This window comes from Rhinopithecus bieti, unplaced genomic scaffold, assembly GCF_001698545.2.
Source record: "Rhinopithecus bieti isolate Rb0 unplaced genomic scaffold, ASM169854v2 scaffold_2572, whole genome shotgun sequence".
Lineage (NCBI taxonomy): Eukaryota > Metazoa > Chordata > Mammalia > Primates > Cercopithecidae > Rhinopithecus > Rhinopithecus bieti.
Genome location: NW_016804595.1, coordinates 3,622,773 through 3,635,384, shown reverse-complemented (window position 1 = coordinate 3,635,384; position 12,612 = coordinate 3,622,773). Strand labels below are relative to the sequence as shown.

General features: G+C 38.9%; 1 long non-coding RNA gene across 1 annotated transcript; it reads left to right on the top strand.

The window, feature by feature from the left end:
* Positions 1–670: 670 nt before the first annotated feature.
* On the top strand, positions 671–9,695 carry LOC108527817 (uncharacterized). The gene is made up of 3 exons (XR_001884938.1): positions 671–807; positions 2,954–3,054; positions 9,210–9,695. It is a non-coding gene; the product is annotated as an uncharacterized LOC108527817 (long non-coding RNA).
* The last annotated feature ends 2,917 nt before the right edge of the window (positions 9,696–12,612 follow it).

Genomic DNA, 12,612 nt, shown 5'->3' with positions numbered 1-12,612 from the left:
TCTCAGCCAGGAATTGGCTTCCTTGTGTCCCTGGCACTGAGCACAAGGCTTCCTCTCTGACTGCGGTTTTATTATACACAGACATCCCATTCCTGATCAAACACTTGGCTTCATAAATACGAAAGCATGGGAAAATCCCAAAGCATCAGTCCCAACAGTTTCATCATCTATTTTCCCTCTTCTCATTTTAAAAATCTGAAATAATATAAGATTTCAATGCCAATACTACAACTGAGAGCTCATTCATTTCTCAAGTTCCGGAATAACATCCTGAGTTACAGATCACAGTGGTCCTTCTTAATGACTGATTAGAGTTCTTGTCTTTACCTCTTACTGATGATTACTTGTTTTGATAAGATGCTGAGTGCATTGACTTAGCACCTGTGTTAATTGCTTTATCCTGTTAGAATCTGATTTTCAGTGTGTTGAAAAGTCAGCTTAAGCCAGTGGTTCTCAGCCCTGGCTACACAATAAAATCGCCTAGGATCCTTTGTAAAAGAACAAGGCTCCACCCCCAGGGATTCTAATGTAATTGGACCAAGGTGGATAGCAGGTATCAGTATGGTTGGAAAGCTCTGCAGTTGATTGTCATGTACAGCCAAGTCTGAGAACCACTGACTAAAACAAACCTAAATGGGCATTTCGTTTTTCTGAATTCAGCATCCAAAGCTGCCACTATCACAACAGTTGACCCAAGAAAAAGTGAATGAAAACTTTGATCATCTCATGGAAGTCTATCTAAAGAAATCTGACCTATCAGGAACACCAGTAAGAATGAAGAAGGAATCCAAACCACCACACAAATTGGTATGAAGTCTGTACAGAAACGTGCTAGAGAGCTAGATCTGATGATTTTTAGAAACAAAAGAACAGCTCTATTATTTTACTGGTTACATGACATTGGAGAAGTTATTCTCGTATCTCAGTTTCATCATCTGCCAAGTATGCATAAGTCTTCTTCATGAAGCTGTTAAATAGATTTCATGAAGGCCCTGTATTAATAAACTGAGGAAATTGCTCACATTTCAATTTCTATTGAAATTCTTACATCACTCAAGGCATACTATATTTCTCTTTTGCCACATTCTCAGCATTGGAAGGATTATTTTAACTAGTTAATCTAAGAGCATTTGCAACTTAATTTTATTTTTCTAATGAGTGCTTATCAAATGTGTAGCATGATATAAATGAGTGCATTGTTCTGTACCTTTATGGATATCTTAATCTCATGTGCATATTTTAAAATACTTTTATTTTCAAGGTAAGTCAACAAAGAAGTACTAACCAACAAAAAATAATCTGGCACACCCAACACTAGTGCCCAGTGTTATGGGTCACTGAACACTAATATTCATTGGGCAGGTTGATCACTTGGCAAAGTGGTCTATCTGTGAAGAAGCCAGCACCTGGCTAGAGACCCACCCATCACAATAATCCAGGGGTGAAGTGTTTGAGCCACAGAGGCAGACCATATGAGAGCAGCTGGGTAGGTATAATCCCATGCCCAATGGCAATAGTCAGGTCTATGTTCTCGAGAAGCCTAGCAGGCTTCTAACCAAGTGAAGTCATACAACAATTCCTCATCAACCACACCAAGTTGTGAAATAGCATGGCTTTGTGTTTCTATATTAAATCATTAGATCCCACTCTTTTAAAATTGTCTTCTGTTCAATCCTCTTACAAAAATAGGAAGTATGCCTGATTTTCATACCACAACCTCAGATGTTCAAAACTAGAGCTTTTTCTTTATAACTGAAGTTGATTTCTACCTCAAGCCCTTCATATTTCCTGATAGACAATTGATCTGGTCACTTCCAAGTAAACCCAACCACTTCAGTAATTTCTTATTTCAGCATTACACTGAATCAGATTGCAAACTTTCCCCTTTCTCCCTTCTCTCTGCAGTTAATTCTAACTCAAGTGCTTACACAGTTATGTAGCATATATGAGAAAGTATCTCTGTGGTTGTCCAGGGTGGAAAACTCTTGATATATGCAATCATAACATCTTATACTTAGTGTTGCCACCCCCAAATGGGCTTCCACTGAAAGTGGCCAAATCCCAGAACTCATGTGGGTCTCAGATTGAATGGTCCATGCCACCACTCATGGTTTCATCCCCTTGTCATGACCTTGAGAACACTTTGGAAATTCAGATTTCTCCATCTGCTGAAAAGTACACTTTTATTAGGGACATGTGGTAGTTGCTGCCCTTCGTCTTGGGGCAATAGAACAATTAGGATCTGTGAACAAGCCCTCTCTATCTTTGACACAAATGCAGTCATTTCAGCTCTACTGCCCCATGCTGAGTGGCCTGAGATCTTTGTGTGTCTCTCCCTTCTAGCCACCCAGATGGGAAACAGAACACAGATAGGGGAAGTTATGCTACAGTAATAAACAATACCCAAAAGATCAACACAATTTTATTCCTCACTCATATAAAATCCATTACAATTCCAGAAAACTCTCCATGACCTCTGTCTTGATGTCAGAAGAAGTAGTAGTTTGGAAAGTCTAGCTCCAGTGATTACATGCTTGAACACAGAAATGACTCAAGTCACTTTCATTCACAATTTAGTGGCCAAAGCAAGTCACTATCTTCAAGGAGAAGTACAATGTCTCATATACCCAGAAGAGAAGCAAAGCTTGAATGTTAGTGTGCTATGTCACTATCTTCTACAGCACTGTTTCCTCTATACTTACACTTATCTGAGGGTCTAACAGTTTCTTTGCCTAACACTTGGCTCATTACTTATTGACTCAAAAAGGGGCTCATCCCTAAAACCAGTGTCTATTTCTCTTTAATCGTTTCCATATTTTTTCCCTCTCTTCAGCTGGGAGCATCTTTATCTATAGAGGGAAGGACAGAGAAGAGAGATTATGGAAAGATTAATAGAAACTTTTAATTTTAAAGGTCAGCAATTTGACATTCATTTCTCTGTCCTCTTGTCAAGCTCCACTGTGCTATGTACTCCATCCCAAATCTCCCGATGTGGAATGTCATCCTCACTACATAATGGGTCAGGGTTATGCAACGAAAAGTCAGTAGAAGTAGGTGAGTAGCAATACTTTACATTTTTTTCCACCATCAATAATGTATTTCTCTTTTGTATACCACATGAGTGGGTCAATTGGGGCTGGACAGAGAAATCAAATATGTGTAACTTATCCATATACAGACTAGAAAATATATCTGGAAAATGTGTACTTAAGTATTGTGGTAATTGGTGAAGAGGCCAGCAATGACACAATCATTTTTCTGGCATTTGCTGAAAAAGAAAGGGAGGAAAATGGAAGTAAAAAATATGTTCAATTTTAGGCTAAGAAGCTCAGTATAAAACCTTAAAAAGTGGTGCCTTCTGAATAGCATAGCACTTATACGAGCACCTGTCTCAGCAAATCACAATGCCACAGTCATTTCTCCTTAATCATTGAAGGTGATTCAAGAGATGGGTTACCCACCAGAGAGATTTTTCAAGCTGAAGAATCTGATTTTAAAATATATTTAATAGCATTTTAGTTTTTATTTCTCTGGGCCTCTGTGAATTATGATACTTCTGTTTGGCCCATTATAGTACTTTTCAGGATCTTAATCTCTGAGGCTACTGTTTTTAAAGCCAGGAACTCAGGGGGTTATGACATCTAGTGTATTTATTGCTACAATTAAAATGTGTAACAAACAACCCTACAATTTCAGAGCCATACAACAATAAATTATTATACTTACATGTTGGGGACCTGCTGGGTGTCAGCAAAGTGGCTCTGCTGATCTTGGCAGGGGTTGCTTACGTATCTGGGGACTGCTAGGTGTTGGCTAATCTACATTGATCTCAACTAGGGGGACAGGAATACTCTGCTTTGATCCATGTGTCACTATTCATCCTGGGACCAGCAGTCTAGCCTGGGCATGTTCACACTGTCATTAACAAAGGATGAGAGTGATAGAGCAAGCCCTGTCACAGTTTTCAAGGCTCTGCTTCTATCACATCCATTAATATCCTAGAGGCCAAAGCAAGTTACAGGGCTTAAAGCCTGAGTCAAGGCAAAGAGTGGATGCAAGGAGAGGTGAGAATCAAGGCTAAGTCATGCTATTTACCACATCTAGGATTCTGTCCACCAAGAGGGCTTGGGCAGGGCTGGAGTACACACTGGCTTGGGCACTAGCAAAATGCTAGCTGAAACTTCAAATTAGGGACAAGCTCCTGACTGCTCAGTGAGGGAGACTGAGAAGATGAAATGGAACATGGCACTGAGATAAGCCAAAATAGGAATTCAAGAACCTTTAATTACAGAAATTAAAAGAAGTATTAAGAATGATTGCGAATGACAAGAGTATAGAATTATCTCTACTTCCCCCGAATACACAGTACCTTCTGCTTTACAGAGTACTGTGAGATTGAGAAAGTGTTTACATATTCGTCTCCCTCATTCCTGACGACAGTCCCTGTGTAGTGGTATGGTAGGCATCGCTAACCCATTTTAAATGTGGGAATATTGAGAACTTTAGAAGTACAGTGAGGTGCCCACAGCAACAAAACTAGTAAGTGATCCAACCGAGACTCAAACCCAAGCCTAATTTTTTTTTCCCACTGTGTAATAAAAACTTTAAAAAAATGGAAACAGTAACATTTAAAACATCTTCCCTATAATTCTCCAGCATAAAGGCCAAGGTGCCAGGTGTCATCGAACTTAGAAAGGGATAAGCAAATTGGTGGTTGCTATGGAGTCACCTTAGCTCTTCAGTTTTTTGAAGCTAGGGTTGACACTGAGGGCTATTAAAGGGAAACATGAGCCAATACTTAGTACGTTTCTAAGTAATGACAAAAATATGACACGATTCTCATGAAAAAATAGGTTAAAATGCTACTAGATAAAGGGAGAGATTCAATGGAGGAATCAGAATAAATCTCTAGATATATCCTTTGATGAGAAATAATCATTTTGAAACAATTATGTAAAATAAAAAGCTATAAATCATGAATATAGAATCAAATACCATTTGTTGTTACCAAAGAGAAAAGTCAGAGATGATGAAATGTAGGTAGGAGACCTAAAAGATTTTAAAATAATGCAAATATGTAGACTATTACTGATCACAGAGGCAATAAGAGATTAGTCTAAAGTTGGCAGAAAACTCTAAAGCTGTTTGATAATTGGTTTTTCCTCAGGAATTGGAAATGTGTATTCTTGAAGAGGTCCTTAATGTCACTATGTAGCCCATACTGCAAATTTGTTGGAAAATAGGAAGAAAGACTTATATCTGTGCCACACTTAATATAAGAGTTATTTGCCTTTGAAATAACTTGAAGACTAGGAATAAATAAATTGGGGTAGGTCTCATAATCTGATACTAGACACGGGCCTGGTTTCTCAGAAAGCACTCACTGGGTGCGGTGGCTCTCACTTGTAATCCCAGCATTTTGGGAGGCTGAGGCAGGAGGAATGCTTGAGCCCAGGAGTTCATGGTCAGCCTGGGCAACATGGTGAAACCCCATCTCTACAAAAAGTACAAAAAATTAGCCAGACATGGTAGTGCATGCCTGTAGTTCCAGCTACTCTGGAGGCTTAGGTGGAAAAATCATTTGAGCCTGAGAGATGGAGGTTCCAGCGAGCTGTGATTGTTCCCCTGCTCTCCAATGCCTGGGTGACAGAGCGAGACCCTGTCTCAAAAAATAAAAATAAAGCACTCACTAGGGGTGGCCCAGAGGGTAAGTCAGGAGATGAGATGTGCTTCAAAAGAGTTACAAGGAGAAAACAATTAACTAAAAGACCTTGATGGAAGAAAGGACCTATGGAACTCTAACATGTTTAATAAAGAATGCCAAAACATAGCAAGATCTCATTTCTACAAAAAAAAAAAAAAAAAAAAAAAATTTACCACATCTAGGATGTGGTATGGTGGTACATGCCTGTAGTCCCAACTACTTGGGAGGCTGAGGTGGGAGGATTACTTAAGCCCAGGAGTTTGAGGCTGCTGTGAGATAAGATTGCACGAATGCTGAGATCAAATCCCATCCTGTGAGACAGAGCATCACATAAAGGGCACAAAGAGTAGATTCTCGGAAATCGGGACTCGGAGACTCAGAAAGACTGCCACTGGTTAAAAACAGCAGATTATTTAGTTGTTAATATGTGGAGGATTGCCTCTGTCTACTCCCAGAGAAACCCCAAGCAACCCGAGGGAAAAAACAAATGCAGAGGAGACACAGGCTCTGCAAACCATTTTCAACAGCCATTGCCCTCCCCTGGGTCAGCCCTCACATTCAGCAATGATTTAGATACAGATCAAGAGAGAATGCCAGCCAAATTATTTGAGGGAATAGCAAATATGTTAAATAACAGAGGTGCGATAAAAAGAAATAGCCTTGAAGGAGAAGAAACCGGTAAGATTAAATGCAATAGAGCTAAGCGTATTACTATGCCAAATGTAGGTTCAGAAAACCAGTTATGCAACTTAAGGGAAGAAATTTAAGAGCAATGTATAGGAAAATGAACTCATTGTTTGAACTGGCTACAAGCTCAATGTCAGTCTACCTTTAATACAGTGATTCTTAACCTCTTTGGGCAAACATTCCTTTGGGAACATGATAAAAATTGAGTACATTTACCTTCGAAACACATATTTTTACATAGCATTTTGCACTTAGTTTCAGAAAGCTCGTGGAAGTCTCGTGGGGCATCCATTTATAGTGCGATGGTTTAAAATATGGGACTTGTGCTAAACAAATCTACAGTCAATCAAGGACCCCATCATGTCTCTGCCACTCAGAATTTCTTATTATAGTTTTCAAAAAGTAAGATAACCTCTATCCACTCTGAGTTTCCTCATCTGTAAAGGGGAGATAATAAGATAATAAGATAATAATACTTGCCCTCTGATGTTATTATAAAAGATTAATAAGAAAAGCACCAAGAGATTTTCATTATTTTTGTCATAATTATGTTTTATATTTTAAAATATTAATATATTTTATTATATGTATATTTCATCATATGTATTATATTACCAAAGTAAGTTGCTACCTTATGTTAACTTTTAAATAACTTTTAGGTTTAGCTTACAGGACAAAAGAAAGGACCACTCCCCTGGGCTGCTTGCCACTTAAAACAGTATCTGGAGCTTTTAGTTCTGATGTTGGCATCTTCTTTTAAGAAACACAGGTGTCACCTAGAACACAAGTAAAGGAGGCCAGCCAAGATAGTAATGAGATACATAGGGTATTTACAAGAAGACAAGTGGAAGAATTGGGGATCTTTGACCTAGCAAAAGGAAGATTTAACAAAATTCAACTACTTCAAATGCTATTGTGCCAAAAGAAGAGAAATTATTCTGAATTATTTCAGTGGCCAGAATTTGGGCCAATCGGGAAGGAAATTTCAGCTACATGTAAGGAAGGTTGTCTTAGAAATTAGATGCCAATGTTTCTTCATCACTGAGGAATCAACATATTCATTCATTCAACAAACATTAATTAAGCATCCACTGTGCACCAGAGACCACGCAAGTTACTGGGGAGACAAAGATGAGTGAGACACAGATCTTGCTCCTTTAATAGACTCCAATTTTGGTGGGAGACACAGGTACAATAAGTAATGACAGCGTAAACAGAGGCAATGGTATTGCCTGGAAAACAAGGCAGATATCTACTAAGAACAGAGTTGAGATATAATAGATTAAAAGAAACAAGCCAGGAACTAGGCTAGTTATGCTAGGCAGAAGACAAAAGGCACAAAGGCAAGAAACAGCATGATGTATTCAAGAAATTCTGGGCACAAAGGACAAGGCAGAAAACAAAAACAAAAACAAAAAACAAGGAGAGAGCTTAGATGTTATCCTATAAACTCAATGAAGCCATTACAGGATTTTAGGCAGGGGAGTGACCTGGTCAAAACTGTGTTTAGTGGTTTAGGTATGGATGCATCATTACTAAACGTTTGGACACAGATCTTATATTTGTGATATTTCTACATGTTCCCATGAGATGTCATTAAACTAGTTAAGTAAGGCACTTCATGAGAGTTCAACATTTTTTCAATGGGTTACTTAAACTTGTGTTATATAAGAATGTTTCAAATGTGCTGCTTGTTTTGGGTATTGAGTCAAGTGGACATCTAAAAGCAAACTAAGAGACAGATGTAAGAATCCAGGCAAGAGACATAAAGGCCTGTTATAGGTCTGCAAAACTGTAGAAGGATTGGGAGATGGCACTGATACTCTCCAGGATCTTTCCAAAGCCCGGACTTTATGCAATTCAGCCCTGACACAATCACAGAATTGTAGAATTGTAAGGGACATTGACACCATCTCATCCAAGTCTTCCATTAAAGAGACTAAACTCTGGCAAGAAAAACTAGCTTTCTCCCTTCTCCATATAGCAAGGTAATAAAGAAGTTAAAATCTGAAAAGCACCACCCTTCAAACTTGATCCAGTAAGTGACCTCTTATTCTGCCACATCACACAGATTTTCATTGAATCTTTTTTATAGCATATACACTTTATTCATTAAGCCTACAAAAATAGGGTGCTAGGATATAAGCTGTTCTTCACATGGAAATAAGCACAGAATTTAAATGTTGCCATGAATTATAGGCATCTTATAAAGCAGGAAGGGTCTCCTATTTAAACTTCTCAGGGTAACATACAAAGCAAAAGATGATTCAAAGCTGAGTCCTCCATTTGCCAACAAAGTGGCATTGAGAAAGTCACTTAACCTCTGAAGCTCATCTGTAAAATGAATAAATAATTATCACCTTAAAAATTGTAGATATATATAATGCCTTCACAATGTATGGAGCCCAGTGCATGTTAGGTAGGTAATTTATTTCTCTGTTCCTTCCTTTCCTATTGCCTTCAAAATCTGTGAGGAGAAGTTATCTGCCATCTTCTCCAGCCCACTAGAGACAGTAACAGCAAACGCGTTAGAATTTGGCCTCTTGTGTCAGAAAAACTAAATGGTGACTCTTGGCCCTGTGAGAACATAGACACATTCTTCAGTCTCTCATGATTGTTGATACATCTATGATCATCTGAAGACAACTATTGCAACCTCATAGGATTGTTGTGAGGATTAAATGAGCTAAATATATGAAAGCTTCTTAGAGTAATGCCTGACATAGAGTAAACACTCAAGTTATGGCTTGATTATGTTGACTTTGCATGCAGAGAACCACGTTACATCGTAATTTCCCTTATCTTTTCGTCCTCATAGCTAATGATCTTCTCTTTCATACACAACTTCATATTTTCAAGAAAATTACATTTTCTTCATGCATGTCTGCGGGGATGGAAGAAACTAAAAACCTCTTTTCTCAAAAGTAGTTAAGGTAAATGAGATCAATGGATCCAACTGACTGCCAGAAATGGAGTAGTGGAGCCCTTAATATCATCAATTCAAGATATTGGACACCCATCCATCGATTTTCTCCCTGTCTTTATTAGAAGTCAATAGCTCCTCATCACACATTCGACAGGTGAGGATTCCTAGAAGTACTGCATGTGGACTGAAGTAGTTTGGTGTGCCTGTGTCCAGAGCATTAGGTGGGAATTAGAATTGTCCTCTGTTTATACCATCCTCAATCCCACACACCATATAGAGACTCAAAAAACACCCACTGATCCATGAACCTTCCCTCACTGAGTGCCTTGATAATTAGCACATGATTAACTCTAGGGGCCACCTTGCATTGCATTTGAGCACAAAGGAATAAAGTGGATGGCAAAAAAATAATGAGTAGGAGATTGGGCTCCATGGTGAGACCATTTGAATCCTGACTTCATCATATTTGTAGCTTTAGGCATATCACTGAATTTCTCCAAATCTCATTTTCTCTTCTACAAAATTAGGAGCATAACAGTTATACTAAACTAGCAGAGTTCTCGTGAGATTAAGTGAAAGAATTTTTGTAGAGTTTAGCATCAAGCAAGTGTTCAATAAGTGTTCTTATTGTGATTAGTTCAATATAAAAATGACCAAGTGCTGTATCATGTTATATTGCTTCAAAATGCAAAAATAAGAATTCATAGAGTGGGAGATCATTGTGGCACTAAGGAGAGTATACATATTAACTAGAGAAATGTTTCTTAAACAAGATAGGTTCTGACCTAGATCTCAGAGACTAAATAGGTTTAGATCTGCAAAGGGCTCTTCCCATGGGCAAAAGAGCCAGGAGGATATAATCCCTGAGTATGCAGAAAAATAAGTGAACATTCAGAATTTTGAATAAGTACCCAAGAGCTAGAAAAGGAGCATTTCAAAATCTACTATGGAAGTGCCAGGCAATTTCAGAAAAGATGATCTATCTAGTGATAATAACTGGCTGATCAAAACCATAGTGTGGTAGGTAAGCAAAGGTTTTGCAGCAGACAGGCCTAAGTATAAATCACAAACTACCTAATGTTTCAATCCTCACTAGTCCCATCTTTGTTATGAAATTATTTTCACCTACCTTGCAAAATTTTGGGGAGAATTAAATGAGCTGTTGAAGGTAAAACAGTCCTCTCAGGGTCTGACTCACTGTCAGCTAGCGTGATTACCTAGTATATTCTAAGAAAAACAAATACAAAAAAACGTTATTTCAATTCACCTGTACAAACACCAAAGTAGGGTTGCCTAACTGAGGCAGGAGAATAGATTCTGGAGGTAGGGCACTTAAGACCAATTCGTGCCGAATTCAGGAAAAACATCTTGATTTCCTAGGGCAGGGAATCTGAGGCCAATTTGTGCTGAGACTTCCTAAAATAGAAAACACCAAGTTCTGGGGTCAGGGAATCTGAGGCCAATTCCTGCTGACTTCCCAAAGCTGGACCAAAAGGAAAACACCTGGGTCTAGGAGCAGGGAAGGCCAATTAAATGCAAATGTAAGGCCAATTAAATGCAAACATCCTAAAGCTAAACCAAGAGGAAAAACCCCATCCCCAAAGGATCAAAGGCTACTCTCCCTAAAGCCCTCCCCGTTCCACCACATCTCAGATGGAAAGGGAGAGTGCCTTGGATTGGCCGCAGGCCAAGCAGGGACCATCCCTTCATGTGCATAGAGCGCCAATTCACCGCAGCCTTTAATTAGCCAAAGACCAAATCCTTCATTCCAGATAAGGGGTAACCAACGGGGACCTCAAACGAAGTACTTAAAACCCAGAAAACTTTGTAACCAGGCCCTTTAGCCTCTTGCTCGGGCCCACTTCCACCCTGTGAAGTGCTTTCTTGCTTTAATAAATTCCTGCTTTTGCTGCTTCCTTCCTGTGTTTTGTTCCTTTGTTCCTTTCTTTGTGTGTTTTGTCCAATTCTTTGTTCAAAATGCCAAGGACCTATACAATTATATGCAAGGCCCTCCTTCCGGTAATATAACTGTAGAAGAATCAGGGGAAGTTTTATCCTCATTCAGTGTAATAAATGTTCTTACTTGTTTCTGTAGGTGTCTTATACATAGTAAAAGTTTAGTGTTCAATAAATGCAAGGGATTGTCGTCATGAATTAGACAGAGCTAATTGTTACTCTACTTAATCCTCACACAACCCTGGAATAAAGATAATTTTATTTGTCCTGTCTTACACATTTAGAGACCTTAGTAACTTATGCAAGCTCACACAGAAAACAGGGAATAGAACTAGAATTTGAGCCAAAGCAGCCTGGCTCCGAAGACCGCATGCTTTGTGTGCCTCTGTAGACTGCCAGGAGATAACTCTGAAACCTTCAGACATGTTCCTGCTGATCTGGACCTGCTATGACAGTGTGAGCCCACTACCTGAATTCAAGAAGGCAAAAAAAAAAAAAAAAAAAAAAAAAAAAAAAAAAATAGCCCAGCAGGGAAAAGGGGACATGATTAGGTAGCTGGCTGGATAGAAAGTAGGCTGACAGAATCACCTGCAATTTTCATTTCAATCTTTCTCTGTAATTTAATTCTTATTTGAATTCATAGTGAACAGCCCTTACACTTAAGTGTGCCGCAGATCTGGCCTCTGCTTCAGGTCAAAGTGCTTGTTGGAGCTATTGCCCTGAAATGACAGAGAGACAGAATGCCTCCAAAAACAAAATTCTTAAATAGGTCTGGTTGTGCCAAGTGACATTAATTACACAATCCAGACTAGCACTGTCAGCTGCATTCTTACCTGGAAGAAGGGCTTGCCCCCTTAGATACTACTTAGAAACTATTTGCTCCTCCTCTCAGTGCCAGAAGTAACTGAAAATCGAATTTGAGAACATTATGGAAAATCTAGAGAGGATTCAGTAAAGTGGCAGTGGGGCGGGGGCGGGGGGGAGTTAAAATATTAAACTATTGGTTCTCAATTTTGTTTTCTTTTCAACTTTCCCCAAACATTCTCCTCAGGTCTCCCATAACCAATCCAACCTTCTTGTCCCTAACTTCTCCAAAGGAGGGCAGGGAGAGAGAGTGCATGAGAAACAGATGAAAGAAGAAGAGGTATAGAGCAGGAAGAATATAGAGGAATAAAGGAAAGAAAGAATCAGGGAGGTAGATATCTACAGATTTGGGGTCTTTGTGTGGTAAAAAATAAAATAAAATAAATATGTAGCTAGAAAGAGGGACCAAGAGAGCAAGAGATAGACAAAGTTCTCAGAATTTCATCAGAGGAACATCCTTGTACTCACGAGGCTC